The following is a 17898-nucleotide window of genomic DNA, read 5'->3' on the forward strand; positions in this document are numbered from 1 at the left end:
ATTTGAGCTGGAAACCGATCACAAGCCCCTCACATCTGTTCGCTGAAAACAAGGGGATAAATACTAATGCCTTAGCCCGCATTACAAAGGTGGACACTCGCGCTATCAGCGTATAACTATACCATCCGCCACAGGCCAGGCACCGAGAACTGTGCGGATGTTCTCAGTCGGCTACCATTGCCTACCACGGGGGTGGAAATGGCACACCCTGCAAACTTGTTGATGGTGGCGCAGCCCGCAGACTTGTTGATGGTCATGGAAGCGTTTGAAAATGATAAATCACCTGTCACGGCCCGCCAGATTAGGACTTGGACCAGCCAAGATCCTCTGCTGTCCCGAGTAAAAAAACTGTGTACTGCATGGGAGCTGGGCCAGCATCCCCGTTGAAATGCAAGAGCTAATCAAGCCGTTCCAGCGACGAAAGGACAAGCTGTCCATTCAGACAGACTGCCTTTTGTGGGGTAACCGCATAGTGCTACCCAAAAAGGGCAGGGAGACGTTCATCTCGGATCTCCACAGCACACCCCCGGTATAGTAATGATGAAAGCGATAGCCAGATTCCACGTGTGGTGGCCCGGTATCGACTCTGACTTCGAGTTCTGTGTACGGCAATGCAGCATATGTGCTCAGTTGAGCAATGCGCCCAGAGAGGCACCACTAAGTTTGTGGTCCTGGCCCTCCAGACCATGGTCGAGGATCCATGTCGACTATGCGGGCCCATTTCTCGGTAAAATGTTCCTGGTGGTGGTGGATGCTTTTTCAAAATGGATTGAATGTGAAATAATGTCGGGAAGCACCGCCACCGCCACCATTGAAAGCCTGAGGGCCATATTTGCCACCCACGGCCTGCCTGACATACTGGTCGGTGACAACGGGCCATGTTTCACCAGTGCCAAATTTAAAGAATTCATGACCCACAATGGGATCAAACATGTCACCTCGGCCCCGTTTAAACCAGCCTCCAATGGGCAGGCAGAGCGGGCACTACAAACAATCAAACAGAGCCTTAAACAAGTCACAGAAGGCTCACTCCAAACCCGCCTGTCCCGAGTACTGCTTAGCTACCGCACGAGACCCTACTCGCTCACAGGGGTGCCCCCGGCTGAGCTACTCATGAAAAGGACACTTAAAACCAGACTCTCGCTGGTTCACCCCAACCTGCGTGATCAGGTAGAGAGCAGGCGGCAGCAACAAAATGTAAACGATGGTCGCGCCACTGTGTCACGGGAAATTGATCTGAATGACCCTGTGTATGTGCTAAACGATGGACATGGTCCCAAGTGGATCGTGGGCACGGTGATAGCTAAAGAAGGGAATAGGGTGTTTGTAGTCAAACTAGACAATGGAGAAATTTTCAGAAAGCACCTGGACCAAACGAGGCTGCGGTTCACAGACTGCCCTGAACAACCCACAGCAGATACCACCTTTTTCGAGCCCACAACACACACCCAAAGGATCAACGACACCACGCCGGACCAAGAAATCGAACCCATCACGCCCAACAGCCCAGCAAGGCCAGGCTCACCTATCCGCTCTGCAGGGCCAACAATACGCCCCAGCAAGGGGACAGCCAACACACCAGAACAGACACTTGTACCGAGGCGGTCCACCAGGGAAAGAAAGGCTCCCGACCGCCTCACCTTGTAAAAAGTTTTCACTTTGATTTTGGGGTGGGGGGAGTGATGTTGTGTATCTGTAAAGCATGCACTCCCATGTTCCGCCACCAGGGAGCTCATCCCCTGTAGTCCCAAGGTATCCCAGCATCCCTTGGGAGCACTGTATAAGCCGGCCCCTAAGACCTGTTCCTCACTCTGGAGTATCTTATTAAAGACTGAGGTCACTGTTACTTTAACCTCCCTGTGTGCAGCCTCACCTGTGTTAGGAACACAATAAAAAGAAACCGAGAAAAATTGAGGCTATTTTCACAAGAACAAAGAAGATAACGGGGTTATTTTATATCGGTGTTTAAAATTATGAAGGATTGGACAGAGTAAATAGACACAGACTTGTTTCCAGTCATTGAGGGTTCGAGACCGAGGGAACATTGATACAAGATAATATGTAAGAGTTTTGGACAGAGAGCAGGAAAAACTATTTTTGTGAGGCGATGGATCGCACTAGTGATTGGAGCAGAGACTATGTCAACAATGAAGAATAGATAGGGCCACAACACTGGATTCATTTAAGAAATAGCTATGCTCCTTGTCCACATCAGAGTTTAAAATGTCTCCTGCTTTTCCTGCTTTTTGTTTATGACTGTGCTGCCTTTTGATTCTTTGTCAGAACCTTTTTCCTTTTTGTTCTGGGAGATGTTCTCCTGTTGCTGAACACTGCTGCTATTTTTCCAGACAACAAATCACAAATCTTCACCAGAGATAAGAGGAGTCTTTTAACTGCTTGGTGTTTGCTTGTCCTGACCTGTTAAAACATTCTCTCCAGGACTAAAAGAATCCCTGTGGTGGGAAGGTGGGAGTTGGGAAGGTGGGGGAGGGAAGCGTCCTTCCTGGGGGAGTAAACCCGAAGAAAAAGTCATAATGTGCTTTTATGTAACAGCAGTGCAGCCAATAGGAGACGTGTGAGTCTTCCTCCTTAGGTCACATTCCATAGTGCAAACACTCCAAGCTCAAGTAATCAGTAGCACCACAGTGCGCTGCTGGATTAAGGAAGCTGATCTCAGAAAAATAAATACCAGGAGCTGGTCCTCTACATTGAAAGGGTGAGAGTGACACACAAAGGTTGTTCTCCCTAGACAGCCACAGTAAAAAAAAAAGTTCAAAGAACCAAAAGACGAATGGGAGCTTTGTTGGTGAATCCTGGTGCCGTCAGTATCAGCACAGGATGATATCAGCACATTTCCATTTTTGTTAGAAATTGTGTAAGTTTCTTAAATTTCTAAAAAATGCAAAGTATTGAAAAAAAGAGAAATCTAAGATGGAAAAAGGAAAAAGAGATTGAAGAAAGAACTTGTATTTATACAGCGCTTTTCACGACCTCAGGGTGTCCCAAAGAACTCTACAGCCAATGAAGTACTTTAGAAACATAGCCGCTGTTGTTATGTAGGAAACATGGCAGCCAGTTTACTCAGAATGAAGACTAGATAGATGGAGATAGGAATTAAAGAAATCAATATGTGGGCCGATCTTCATCTCTCAAAATGACCAAGAGCATTGTGGGCATAGCACACCAGAAGTACCCTGTGCTTGAGATGAAAGTTAGCACAGGTATTTTCCTGCTGGTCCTCAATACCAGGATAGGATGGACATCAGTGCTGCTAGAAACACTTTTTTGGTTACCTGGACTAGCACTGCTAGGGGCTTAAAACACATCAGCCATGTTAAAGGTGCAGGTTGAAAGGAAGCCCCGTGAGAGACCCAGAATTTTTTTTTAAGGATAATAGAGCAGGATACTTATAGTGCCAGCATCGGATGAACTTTGCTCAGTTTCAGTTTATGTGAGTTGCATGTTGGTTCCTGTGAGCTCCTGTGTATTTAAAGGTTGTCTCTTATGAATGAGTTCGTACCTCTGTTACGTGACTGAGCTGGCAACAGCGGCCAAAACAGCAGTTTGGGCACCATGGCAATCTGCCTTTGAGGCCGTTGGTAAGAGGGTAACACTATTGTGCCAAGTAGTAACTGGAGGAACAGGGAAAACCAGTGTACGTGTGAAGACTAACAGAGCAGGAATAGGAGGTGGGTGGCTAATTTTGACTGTGGGACTTCTCATATTATTTCCAACTCTGTGGTAGGGAAACAGTTGTTAGAGGCTTAGCAGAGTCCCAGGCAAAAGACTTCAGCAGCTGACAAGGGGGCCTGAGGCTGTTTCCCCTCGTCTGCTTCCAAAGCCATATTGAAAAGGTGAGGAGGGTTAGGCACAGTACTGAACACCCACTCCATCGTTACGTGTAAAATGCCAGCCGCATTCTTGTGACATTCTGAAGTAGCATAACATTTTTTATTCAAAAGCCAAAAATAAAGACACTACCAGCCTGTCCCTTAAGACAGACAGCACCGACACAGCAGCTGTGGAATCAGTAGCGGTAGATTTTTCTGGGAACAGTTTGCCCCTGAACTACACCCAACACTATTAGAGGGAATCTGGATGCCAAGACCCCTTGACATTCATCTGCATGAGGTGTACATTGCTGCTGATGCAGACACCAGAAAAGGCATAGTGGAAATTTGGGTACAGTGCTCTTCAGGAACAGAACGGGAACCAAAGGATTATTGCTATTGCATATTTGTCCTGTTTTTCAGGCGTTATTTGGGAGCAGGGTAGAGGGAAATCGGCGCTATGATCTTTCACCTTGTTTCACTCTGATTGTTCCCTTTGTTCAGTCTTCCATTCATTCTCTAACTAACTAAAGCTCTTTTATTCTTTTGATATTTCCTTCATGTTTTTTGTATTTTTTAAAGTTTGGGTGCGAATTTCATTTCATTTAAATCTTTCATTTCAAAAAAAGGTAACTTGTCATCTTGGCTGTGTTCTCCTCGGGCCCTGTACTCAAAGGTTCATTACTCCCTCAGTGTGTGCAGTGTTCTTTGTCACTATGGGGTCCTATCAGCTGCACTGTTTCATGTATATTTGTAAAAACTAAACAAATAAGAGTTGTTCATAGTTCTGATTCATCTCCTGGCTAGACTCAGATAACAGCAGGGATATAGTGAGAGTTGTTTTTGGTCAGATGGGAGCCTGACATGGGTGGAAACCCGTCATGACTCTTGAGAATCTACAAACAAAGCTTCCGAGGGACTCTCCAAAGTAGAGCTTTCATTTGCCCAATATGGTGAGGGCACATTCTCCGAGTAGGGACACACCCCACTTACCTTCGCTCAGAGAATTTAGTCTTATGGTTAGCACATGGAACTCACCATGTGGAGAACTGTGAATGTGATAACCATGCTGCATTACTCTTTAATGCAGTGCTATTAGAGTACAATAAGCATGTGGCACCATCAACAGTGTCCAGTTAGTTTAGAGTGCAGCAGTATGTAATAAGTCACATCATTATATCAGATGGCAAATACATTTTTACCCTTTTGTGAACATATTCACAAGATACAACTTATCATCACAGGGCTCACTAACAGCTTTAAAAATGGAATAACTCCTTCCCAACCCCAATGCGCGCACACGCACACGCACACGCACACACGGTCAAAGAAACTAACATAGAAAGTTTACAAAATAATCAATAACGGGGAGTGAATTCTGAGCTGTAATGTTGCAATTCAAGTAATGGTTATAAACCATTGCACCTTTGATCTTGTACTTTATATCCTCTGAACCGCCTTCGAATTGACCAGAGTCTTGCACTGGGTCAGCACTCTTTGTATAGTACACCCTGAAGAAAATGGAAGCTTTTCATCTTTACCGGGATTAGGATGTATTGCAGAAATACTGCTGCAGTCCTGTGAGGGTTATGCATTGCAGTTTTACTTTGTAGTGACAGGGACACAATCAGTAAATGGTGTTAGGCCTTCAGTTTCGGCATGGAACCCTGCAATACTGAATGTAATCCATGGCATAGGTATATTGGTCCCTATTCTTCATTTCCTGCCTAGCCCTAGCTCCCTGTTGAATTGATGAAATCCAGCTCAGTGTGGATCTGAATTCAGTCTTGCTAGCGTTTCCATTCACGTCTCCCTTCCAGATCAGGACGTGTGCCAGACAGACAGGATCAAATTACCTGTCCAATGCAGGCTCTGCCTTGTCAGCCAGAAGAGGAGACCAGTGGGGATTGCTCGCTGACTGTCTACACCAACTCATGTCCATTTGATTTGAGGATACCGTTAACTGTTTGAATTCTAAATGCCTTTTCCACTTGCCAGAATCTACTGGGTTTTTATCATCTTTCGGGATATTCAAAAATCTCTCACGAGAGATCCAGATATTAAATTTTTAGTAGTATGTGCTTAACAAGACCCAAGGAGCTCTTAATCTACTGATTTCCAACCCCGTCCCCCCCATCCGTCCCCCCCACCCCCACGCATTCGGTTGCATTGAAAAATCTGCAAATTGGAAAAAACACTGACGCTTCCATTATTACATTTATTGATTTTTCCAACACCTGTTAATGAATATACTGCATTAGTATCTTCAGAAATATAATTATTCTAGAAATTAAAATATGTCAAATACTGTCGTGTAAACATAAGTAATGCATGGACCCACGGCAGTGTTCTTAATGTGTCCGTAATGAGTGTTCCAGTGTGCTTAGTGTTGGAGTGGGGGTAGGGAGAGCTGGTTACAATACAAAGTGCCGCTGTGCTCTGAATCAGCTTGAGGTGTATCTTTTTATTGTCCTGCCGTGAGTGTTGAACTGAGGCAGTTGTGCTCAGTTGCGGAGTTAGGACTTTTGCCACATGTAGGTACTCGCTGTGTTGGCCAGCACAATGATTTTGTTTATTTTTTACACTCCAACCTTGCATTCAAGTTAATGAAACTATTCACTGTAAAGCAGTGTTTGGGTGGAGAAATCGAACCCCCACCAAGCTGTTGGTTTTTGGGGCTGCGTGATATTGTCTTCCCTCATCAGCAACAGCACTGCTGCTGCCTAGTCTCACTTGAAGTGCATCATAGGAAGTTGTTAATATAATCAGGTGCTCCTTGATTTGTGTTCTTTGTGGCTACATTGCTTGCTGAAATGTTACTATTTGCCCTAATAGTTTACGGGTGATTTTCCACATTTTTGTTTTCAGGTATAATTATCCAGGGCTCACACCTATTACTTTCAGTACTAAGGACTCTGCAGTATTTAACCCGTTTGATTTATTCTGCTTATTTATTTATTTGTTTAAATGTCAGCTTTGCTCGATGGCAGATTGCTAAGCTTTCAGTGAGACAATTATGGTCTCAAGACCCAATCCCATTGAGTACATAATCTAGGCTGGTATGGCAGTGTAGTACTGAGCAAGTGCTGCATTGTCAGAGGCGTCCTCTTTCAGATGAGACATAAACAGAGGTCCTTTTACCTGTTCAGGTGGATGACTTAGATCCCATGTCACCATTTGAAAAAGAGCAGAGAGTTCCCCCGAAATTGTAGCCGACATTCCTACTTGAAGCAACAACACCAGGATCAGATTAATTGTTCATCCATCTCATGGCTGTTTGCTTTGTGCAAAATAGCTGACGTGTTTGCCTACATAACAACAGTGGCTGCACTTTAAAGTATTTCATTAGATTTGATGTACTTTGTTTCGGGTAGCACAATAAATAGTATGTTGCTGCTTTACTGAGCTGTGCCACAGAGTGCTAGAGGCATGGACTTGCCACCTATATTATCATGAACTGTGAGTCCATGATTGTACTCGTTCTGATTTTTGCCAGTTGACATTACTTCTTACTTGAGTGCTTTGATTCTTGCTGGGTTACAGCTCCATGAGACCTGGCAGCCCTCTGCTATCTTGCCCAGGTGGTCTAAGCTTCATGTGTGAACCTAGACAGAGGGTTTCAGAAGATTACTTGACTGTAGGAAGCTTCAGTACTGAGCCCAACCTTTTCTTCACCAATATCCATATAGACACACGCGTACACCCACACATGAAACATTCCAGCAAGATTTGCTGGAAAGCAATCAGGAATGGGAAGCTTGCCTCATTTTTTCAAGGACATCGAGGCCAGCAATCCTACCATCAGCCAAGCTGAGATCAGACTTGGAATGATGTCTGTACCACTTAATGGCCCTGAATTTCTTCGGACTCCTGCTGCAGTGCAGCCGTAACTTCACCGGTAGAGCAGCCGGAATCCGGTTTGTGTGTGTAAACGGGATCTCCGCCGCACTTACACCGAAGTTACGGCAGCACAGCGGCAGAATGCCTGAGGAAATTTGTCTGAGGTATCACACCAGACAGTGGCTTAACCCCAAGGCTATGATACAACCCAGGTTCAATTTCTAATTCCATTTACACATTAAAAATTTTTTTTATGGTTGACGGGTGAGTTACAAATGTATTAAATCCAACCCTACTTTCTGAGCTGTGCATAGATTGATAATTGGGGACTTCTACCCCATCATAGAGACCTCACACACGGTGGATACGGACTATCAAAACTAGTCATGCAAGTGAAATTGGCCCCTCATATGATACTGCAAGCTCATCAGGCTCCAGGTAGGTCTAAAATGGCGGATAGGTAGTAAGAGATGTGGGACCAGTTAGATCCAGCAGCCCTGAATCTGATTTCAAACAGCTGTAGATTGGCACAGACTAGAATTTACAGCTGCTGTGTAAATGATCCATCAGTCGTAACTCATCGCTGACATCGGCTGAAGCAGATGACAGAAGCTCGTGGGTGAATTACACACAGCTTGATGTTCTGCTGTGATAAACCAAATCGTCTTCTCACGGTGGCCAACCAGTCAGCAGGCACTTGGGAATTGTATTCACTAGACAGCTAGTAATGTGATAAAATGCTGCTGAATATTCAGCAAACTGGGGAATCAAGAAAGGTTGTTCAGGGTAGGAGTCTGCAGCGAATGAGAGATATATTTGTTTTTTTTAAACTAGGGAACTTTCCTTTTTACACCCCAGCTTTTATCCTTCAGGCGATACTATAATTCATGCACTAACTAGAAAACATTTGACATTAAAACAGATGGAAGCAGAAGTAAAACTTTATTGTTCTCTTTCAGTCAGTGTCCCAAAATGGACCTTTATTACATTATTAATTGTTCATGCTAATATTTGATATGCATTAATTGAAATTGGTAAATGTATTGTAGCATTTAGAGATTTGATAGAAAAAACCTCTGCAAATGTTGGAAATCTGAAACACAAAAAATGCTGGAAATGCACAACAGGCGTCTGATAAAGGGTCTCTACCCAAAACATTTACCTTTGTGCTTCTTTATCTTGTTAGATCCCATATTTCCAGTGCTTTCTGTTTGTGCCTGAGGGGACCATTCATGAATAGTGTTTATACTGATTTACGTAAAAATATTGTTTAATTATGTCTCTCCATAAAACATGCACCCTCTTCCCCCATCCTTCCATTTTTAGTTCTTCCTCTCCTAGGCCATGTACCCCCTGATGCCAATACTTGTGGCAGGATGGCCTTGCTTCCTGATCACTCCCAGTGCCTCTTTTTACCAACCACCCACAGAGCAGCGAAATAAAGATCATCCATTCCATTTTCCCTCTCCTGCAAAATGCCTCCTCCTGCGTCAGACGGTTGCAGGTTCAAGCCCCACTCCAGGACTTGAGCATGTCAGCTATGCTGATACTTTTTTACATTTGTTCTTGAATGTAGGCAAGACTGTATTTATTGACCATCTCAAGTTGTCCTGAGAAGCTGGTGGTGAGCTTTCATGAGCTGCCGCAGATCTTGTTCTCTGTGTCAGCAGCAGCTCAGTGATAACCCTCTCACCTCGGAGTCAGAAGGTTGTGCGTTCAAGCCCTATGCCAGGGACCATAGCATGTAGTCGAGGCTGACACTTCTGTACACCGCTGAGGAAGTTCTGCACTGTTAGAGGTGTCGTGTTTTGAATGAGATGTTAAACCGAGGCCGCGACTGCCCTCTCAGGTGGATGTAAACAGTTCCATGGCACTTTCAAAGAAGAGCTGGGGAGTTCTCCCTGGTGTCCTGGCCAATAGTTATCCCTTAACCAACATCATTAAAACAGTTTATCTGGTCATCATCTCATTACTGTTTGCGGGACCTTGCTGTGCATGAATTGGCTGCCGTGTTTCCTACATTTTAACACTTCAGACACTAATTAATTGGCTGCAATGCGCTTTAGGATATTCTGAGGGTTGTAAAAGGCCTATGATGCTGTGAGGTAGGGAATTCCAGGATTTTGACCTAGCAATGATGAAGGAATGGCGATGTATGTCCAAGTCAGGTTAAGTGTGTGACTTGGAGAAGATTTGAAGGTGATGGTGTTCCCATGCTGCTCTTATCCTCGTTAGTAGAAGTCACGGGGCTGGGAGGTGCTGTCAAAGTAAGCTTGGTGAGTTGCTGCAAAGCCTCCTGTAGATCGTGCATCATGCAGCTCCAGTGGTGGTTCCACGCAGTGATAGTGGGGCCGAAATTCAGGTGCACCAGAAAGCTGGCGCACTTATGAGTTTTTAGCTGTTACTCACCGCTGGAACTCTTGGTGCGGTGAGTAGATCTATTTTCAGGACTTTGAATTGGATCATAATGGCAGCGGACCTTAGACTCAAAGCCAGGCTGTCTGGCTGAAAATGGGTCGGAAGACCCGCCCGCCGCTGTCAATCAGCATGGTGACCCCAAAAGGGGGTGCCAGGCTGCCCATTAGTAGCCTGGCTGAACTTGGGGCCAGTACTTTGCCGGCCGATCGGCAAGTCAGCCGGCAAAAATTCTTCCACTGCTGCCGAGGCAGTGGACCTTCCCCTTTAAGAACGGCCGCGCTGCCGGCCCGCAGTCACTCTGCAGAGGTGCACTGACAGAGAAAACTTGGGGGCACCGTGCAGCTGGGGAGCCACGGAGTGAAGTGAAAATCGCTGGATAAGTATGTTTATTGTTTTTTTATTGATTTTATTGGCAATGATACCACTTGGGCGATATAGGGTCCAGGCTGAAAAGTCTCCGACCTGAATTTAGGTGAGTTCGGCCTGTTGACCCCAAAGCAACGGCCATATGATTTTGAGACCTTGAATTTCAGCCCCACGGTTTTTCGGAAGAGATGTTAACACAAGGTGCCATCTGCATGTTCAGGTAGCTGTAAAAGATTCCATGGCTTTATGCAAAGAAGACCAGTGGGGTTCTCCTGGAGTCCGAGCTAATATTTATCCCTTGTGGGAGCATCATCACCATAAGGACTGCAGCAGTTCAAGGGGAAAGCCCACCAGTCCCCCAACCATCTTGTCATGGCAACTAGGGATGGGCAATAAATGCAGTGTTGCACAAGTCCCAAGAACAATTTTTAAAAAAACAACGCAACCAAAACAGAGTAATTGGTCATTTATCTCATTTGCTGTTTGCGCGACTTGCTTTGCTCAAATTACGTGCATGAAACACAAAAGGATAGTATGCAGGAAGGCCAAAGGTATCTTGGCCTTTATTGCAAAGGAGATAGAGTATAAAAGCAGGGAAGTCTTGCTACAGCTATATAAGGTATTGGTGAGACCACACCTGGAATACAGCGTGCAGTTTTGCTTTCCATATTTACAAAAGGATATACTTGCTTTGGAGGCAGTTCAGAGAAGGTTCACTAGGTTGATTCCGGGGATAAGGGGGTTGACTTATGAGGAAAGGTTGAGTAGGTTGGGCCTCTACTCATTGGAATTCAGAAGAATGAGAGGTGATCTTATCGAAACGTATAAGATTATGAGGGGGCTTGACAAGGTGGATGCAGAGAGGATGTTTCCACTGATGGGGGAGACTAGAACTAGAGGACACGATCTTAGAATAAGGGGCCATCCATTTAAAACAAAGATGAGGAGAAATTTCTTCCCTCAGGGGGTTGTAAATCTGTGCAATTCGCTGCCTCAGAGAGCTGTGGAAGTTGGGAAGTTGAATAAATTTAAGACAGAAATAGTCAGTTTCTTAAACGATAAGGCGATATGGGGAGCGGGCAGGGAAGTGGAGCTGAGTCCATGATCAGATCAGTCATGATCTTATTGAATGGCAGAGTAGGCTCGAGAGGCCGTATGGCCTACTCCTGTTCCTATTTCTTACGTTCTTATATTTGCCTATATAACCATAGTGACTACACTTCAAATACTCATTCATTGGCTATGAAACATTGGGAGGTGCTGAAGATGTGAAAGACACTGTAAAAAAAAATACAAGTTCTTTCTTTCTCCCAGAGATCAGAATGTAGTCAGGTGAGGAGAAAATGAAACTCCAATAACTCTACAGTGCTCCATCCGACGGTGATTTTACAAAAAATTTTATAGCTGGTACCATGGAGAAAAAATATCTTGAGAATATATATTTCTGAGGTAGTCAATGGCTGCATATTTGTCATGGAGCAGAATTGGTGAAAAGTGAAAACTGTAAGCAGTGAAAATTAGAACAACTGATGAATAGCTTTGTCATGCATTCGACTGCTGTGGCTATGGTTCAGTATCCGTCACACATCCCAGCCTGTTGTTCAGTTCCTGTTAACTGCTGACATCACTGCAGTGAGAAATGAGCAATGCACCACATGCATGGGGTAGAATTTTCTGATTCCTGGTATCCAGAGTTGCTATAGTGCCCAAGGGAGGGCTTTTAAAATTGAGAAAGCAACCTTAATCTATGCCATCGATTGCATAGAGCATTCGATTGCATAGGCTAGAGGGGACTGGGGTAAACATTAAAAAAGTTACTTTGCAACTAGCCTTGGTGGCCATCAGCTACAGTATGGTACAGCACATGACCGGGGCCTGCCGCAGCCATTTTGAATTAAGCCCTCCCCCACCGGGTGAACAGGGAGTGATAAGAGTGAACCCCCTTTCACAGATCACATATTAAAAGGTGATGGCATTCACAGTGCAGAGTGGATGTGTGTGCTGTTTGGAAACAAAGCGTGTACTTTGAGGAGCTTCACATCTGCCAAGCCATTTGGAGTTCGTAAAAAAAAAAACAGCTTCATTTAATCTTCGAGCTGACAGATTGGGCGTGTGAGCCATCGAGGACTGAATTCAAATTGAATCTGAGGTACTCTATTAATTATGTAGCTTCTGTGGTTTTTGTTTACACTAATTTACTTACCAGTTATGAAAAATCTGGTGTATTGGTCGCACCGAGCTGAAAGCAGAAACGTATATTGGCTGAACTTTTGCTTTTTATTGAGTTGAAGAATGCCAGTCCTGGGAAATTGAATGTTTTGCCACTTTATTCGATCAACGATATCAGTAATAAGTGCTACTCGGCTAAATGTAAAACCAGTTATGGTTCACAAAACGAAGTTCTCTCTTCTTGGACCTAACAGCCTGCCATGACCACCAGCATTAGAAATTGCGGCAGTTTGAAGTTGTCCACTTCCTACATCAGTCATCTTCAATGGCGACTCTGAGTGAGGTTGAGAATGTAGTGTCAAATTCAGCCTGGTATTTTAATGTGGGCCTGCTTATCTTAGGAACTACTGCTATATGCATGCTACTTAAAAAAAAAAGAAAACCCTGCAACTTAGGCTTTCATTATAGAAAATAAGAACTTAAGAAATAGGAACAGGAGTAGGCCATACGGCTCCTCGAGCCTGCTCCGCCATTCAATAAGATCATGGCTGATCTAATCATGGACTCAGCTCCACTTCCCCGCCCACTCCCCATAACTCCTTATCGTTTAAGAAACTGTCTGTTTCTGATTTAAATTTATTCAATGTTCCAGCCTCCACAGCTCTCTGAGGCAGCGAATTCCACAGATTTAGAACCTTCAGATCGAAGAAATTTCTTCTCATCTCTGTTTTAAATGGGCGGCCCCTTATTCTAAGATCATGCCCTCTAGTTCTAGTCCCCCCCATCAGTGGAAACATCCTCTCTGCATCCACCTTGTCAAGCCCCCTCATAATCTTATACGTTTCAATAAGATCACCTCTCATTCTTCTGAATTCCAATGAGTAGAGGCCCAACCTAATCAACCTTTCCTCATATGTCAACCCCCTCATCCCCGGAATCAACCTAGTGAACCTTCTCTGAACTGCCTCCAAAGCAAGTATATCCTTTCGTAAATATGGAAACCAAAACTGCACGCAGTATTCCAGGTGTGGTCTCACCAATACCTTATATAGCTGTAGTAAGACTTTCCTGCTTTTATACTCCATCCCCTTTGCAATAAAAGCCAAGATACCATTGGCCTTCCTGATCACTTGCTGTACCTGCATACTATCCTTTTGTGTTTCATGCACAAGTACCCCCAGGTCCCGCTGTATTGCGGCTCTTTGATTTTTTCTGCCAAAGTGCATGACTTCACACTTTCCAACATTATACTCCATCTGCCAAATTTTTGCCCACTCACTTAGCCTGTCTATGTCCTTTTACAGATTTTTTGTGTCCTCCTCACACATTGCTTTTCCTCTCATCTTTGTATCGTCAGCAAACTTGGCTACGTTACACTCAGTCCCTTCTTCCAAGTCGTTAATATAGATTGTAAATAGTTGGGCTCCCAGCACTGATCCCACTGGCTACTGATTGCCAACCAGAGAATGAACCATTTATCCCGACTCTCTGTTCTCTGTTAGTTAGCCAATCCTCTATCCATGCTAATATATTACCCCCAACCCCGTGACTTTTATCTTGTACAGTAACCTTTTATGTGGCACCTTGTCAAATGCCTTCTGGAAGTCCAAATACACCACATCCACTGAATCCCCTTAATCCACCCTGTTCGTTACACCCTCAAAGAACTCCAGAAAATTTGTCAAACATGACTTCTCCTTCATAAATCTATGCTGACTCTGCCTGACCGAATTTTGCTTTTCCAAATGTCCTGCTACTGCTTCTTTAATAATGGACTCCAACATTTTCCCAACCACAGATGTTAGGCTAAGTGGTCTATAGTTTCCTGCTTTTTGTCTGCCTCCTTTTTTAAATATGGGCGTTACATTTGCAGTTTTCCGATCTGCTGGGACCGCCCCAGAATCCAGGGAATTTTGGTAAATTACAACCAATTCATCCACAATCCCTGCCACTACTTCTCTTAAGACCCTGGGATGCAAGCCATCAGGTCCAGGGGATTTATCTGCCTTTTGTCCCATTATCTTACTGAGTACCACCTCCTTAGTGATAGTGATTGTGATTGTGTTAAGTCCCCCCCCCTCCCCCCCCGATTAACCCCTAGACTATCCATTGTCGGAATATTGTTAGTCCTCTACCGTAAAGACGGATACAAAATATTTGTTCAGAGTTTCTGCCATCTCAATGTTCCCCATTACTAATTCCCCGATCTCGTCCTCTACGGGACCACCATTTACTTTAGCCATCCTTTTCCTTTTTATATATCTAAAGAAACTCTTGCTATCTGTTTTTATATTTTGCGCTCGTTTACTTTCATAGTCTATCTTCCCTTTCTTAATCATTTTTTTAGTCGTTCTTTACTGGCTTTTAAAAGCTTCCCAGTCTTCTATCCTCCCACTAGTTTTGGCCACTTTGTAGGCCCTTGTTTTTAATTGGATACTATCCTTTATTTCTTTAGTTAGCCACGGATGGCTATCTTTTCTCTTACACCCTTTCCTCCTTACTGGAATATATTGTGAAGTTTGTTGTTTAGTCTTATCTTCAACAGGCTTTTATTGTCTCCAAACCTAAATTCAAGAAGATACTTTGCAGCTAGCCTTGGAGGCCATCAGTTACAGTATGGTACAGCACATGACCAAGGCCTGCCGCAGCCATTTTGTATTAAGCCCTCCCCCACCGGGTGAGCAGGGAGTGATACAGGTGAACCCCCTTTCACAGATCACGTATTGAAAGGTTATGGCACTCACAGCTTCACATCTTTCTAAGCCATTTGGAGTTCTTAAAAAAAAACAGCTTCATTCAAATCTTCGAACTGACAGATTGGGCGTGTGGGCCAATCAAACCTTATAAATCAGCACTCCATATGCATAGTCATACGCATAGTTGAAACTATCAGTGAAAATTGCTAGAAAACATAATTCTGCGTTCAGGGTTCCTGTGCAATTGGACGAAGTGTGGGTGGTGATATAAGTAGAATTTCATGCTTGGATCAGGAACTGTGTCAAATGTAAGTTAACGGAATTCTCCACTGCAATTGCTCAGATCAGTTAGGAATTTATCTGGTTGCACTGTGCACTTTGATTGCATTATAGACTAAATACCAGGGAAGGGTCTGCTGCAGTGTAATCATATAGTTTCACAATGAAAAATAGTGGAGGGAATTATTTTACTAACGATTGTGTATCGTGTGTTATTAGCTCCACCAATGGCCCAGTGTAACACTTAACTATATAGACCAGAAGGTCACAGGTTTGAGTTCTGATCCATTGTTGTCACAGAGTATTTAGAACCTATACACTATGTGATTTCAGCTAGGATACCAATTGAACAGCTACAGTTGGCCTTAGCTGCTGTTTGATAGTTAGGCGGAAAAATCAAGCATGGTTTGCAGTCTCAATCGCTATCCAGTGACCCCTATTGGAAAGTATGTGCACAATCATTGGTTGAAAACAGATTTGGCTAGGATGACATGCTCCCACGATCAACTGGCCCGCCAGCACTCACCGTCTAGACATGCAAATGAAAACTGCCCACTTGGCTGAGATACTGGATGGCTGCCAGCACCAATATCCAATGATAGAGTCAGTGCCTTCAGGAGAGGTGAATAAATTGGAGGAAAGAAAACACTGTCATCTCACAGCAGGGCCTGGGTGGTGTCCATTCAGCCCAGGCTGATAGTGTGAGAGTCGCCTCATATAAATGACAGCACTGAAGCAGGCCATTCAGCTCATTTGGGACTATGCCAGAAATATTTGAGTCTCAAAATGAAAAGTGGTTTGAGTAATCCCTGTTTAGTTACAGTGTGCAAATAAAATATGAAGTACCGGTAAGTACAATCATTCCTTAATTTATTAAAATATACTAAAAAATTAAAATACACCAGGTGCCATTTTTATCGTATCATAATAAGTTGGTGCCCATGCATAGTGAATTGAGAGGCTCTGCACAAGCACAATGAGGGACTAGCAAGAAGAGAAAATGGGAAGAAGAGAAAGTAAAGGACCTTTGTAAGTGGATATATGGAGATGGAAATTTGTCATGGCCCGTTTCCCGGTCCATAACCAGCGATGTGTTGACAGCAGCAGTCAACCGGGAGTCGCGAGGCAGGCTCATATTTGGGCCTCATTAACAGTTTTTTGTACGAGCTGCTGGCACCTTTCACACCTCCACGGACAGCTTGCACATTGTACATTGTTCAATGTCGGGCCACTTGCCTCGCTGGCAGAGGCCATAAAGGAAGTCCGAGGAGTGAGGCTAGAGTGGGGATAGGTGGCGGGAGGAGGGGCAATTGCAAGGTGTGGAGTCGGTGGAGCTCCTTGCTGCAGAAATGCTTTTTAAAAATTTAAGCTTACCTTTACCTGGCATCTTCTCAGCTAAATCCCAAACCATTTCATTAAGGGAGCCTAAATCAGGCATTTGGCCTCTCACTTGCATAAGTAACATGCCTATCAGTTTTTGGCGGCCGCCTGGGATGCCTGTAAAGCGGTCTTTAGCAATATGGCAGCTCCCATAATACAGGCGCAGATCGGGCGTGGGATGTTGTGCCCTGAAATTGGTCCTTTCTCTGCCCGCTGGAAAACAGGTGACAAGGACCAATTTTTACTCCATGGCCTCAGTAGAGAACCCTATTTGTTGATTAGCCAATAAAAATGCATTTTGTGCTGATCTGGCTTGTTTACATAAGCCAAGTAAATACATTTGTTGATATGGCAACTGATGAAAATGATTGAATTAGGTCTCAGTTCAAAGTGTGCATGAGGTTGGTAGTGACTAATTCTGTGGAAAATAAGGTAAATCATCATTGGAAGCTTGCAGTGATGTTCTGTGTTGTTGCTGTGAATACACAGGCGCAGAACATAAAATAAAACAGTCCCACTATATTGACAAGTGATGCTCTGAATCAAGTCGTTATTATTCTGGACTCGTGCCAATTAAAGATCTGAAGGACCAACAGTTGGTTAGTTACAGGAGATGACCATTCATGTGAATAGTGTTCGGTGTTTTTGTTCCTGCCTTTAAAGTTCACCTCCAAAGTTAATAAATACCCAGCCAAGTTTAATGCAACATTTGATCACTAATTATACCACCAACAGCTTTGCTACCCTCCTCCGCCATCCCCAAAATATAGGTACATTTGTGCTAACGCCGGATGTCCAAACTTTTTTTGGTTATTTTCTAGGAGCGTAGCTGATGTGATTGAGTTGGTCACCCGTTTTACGCCACGCCCAATTTTACTCTCCATTGACTAGTACCTGTAGACTAGGGTTGCCAACTTTTG

At 44.1% G+C, this 17898-nt stretch overlaps 1 protein-coding gene across 2 annotated transcripts in view; it reads left to right on the plus strand.

Annotated features, from left to right (window-relative positions):
* The window catches only part of maml3 (mastermind-like transcriptional coactivator 3), a 516812-nt gene that overhangs the window by 187596 nt on the left and 311318 nt on the right, over positions 1-17898 (plus strand). The gene's annotated exons all lie outside the window — the stretch shown is intronic.

Source organism: Pristiophorus japonicus, chromosome 2 (genome assembly GCF_044704955.1).
Source record: "Pristiophorus japonicus isolate sPriJap1 chromosome 2, sPriJap1.hap1, whole genome shotgun sequence".
Taxonomy (NCBI): Eukaryota; Metazoa; Chordata; class Chondrichthyes; family Pristiophoridae; genus Pristiophorus; species Pristiophorus japonicus.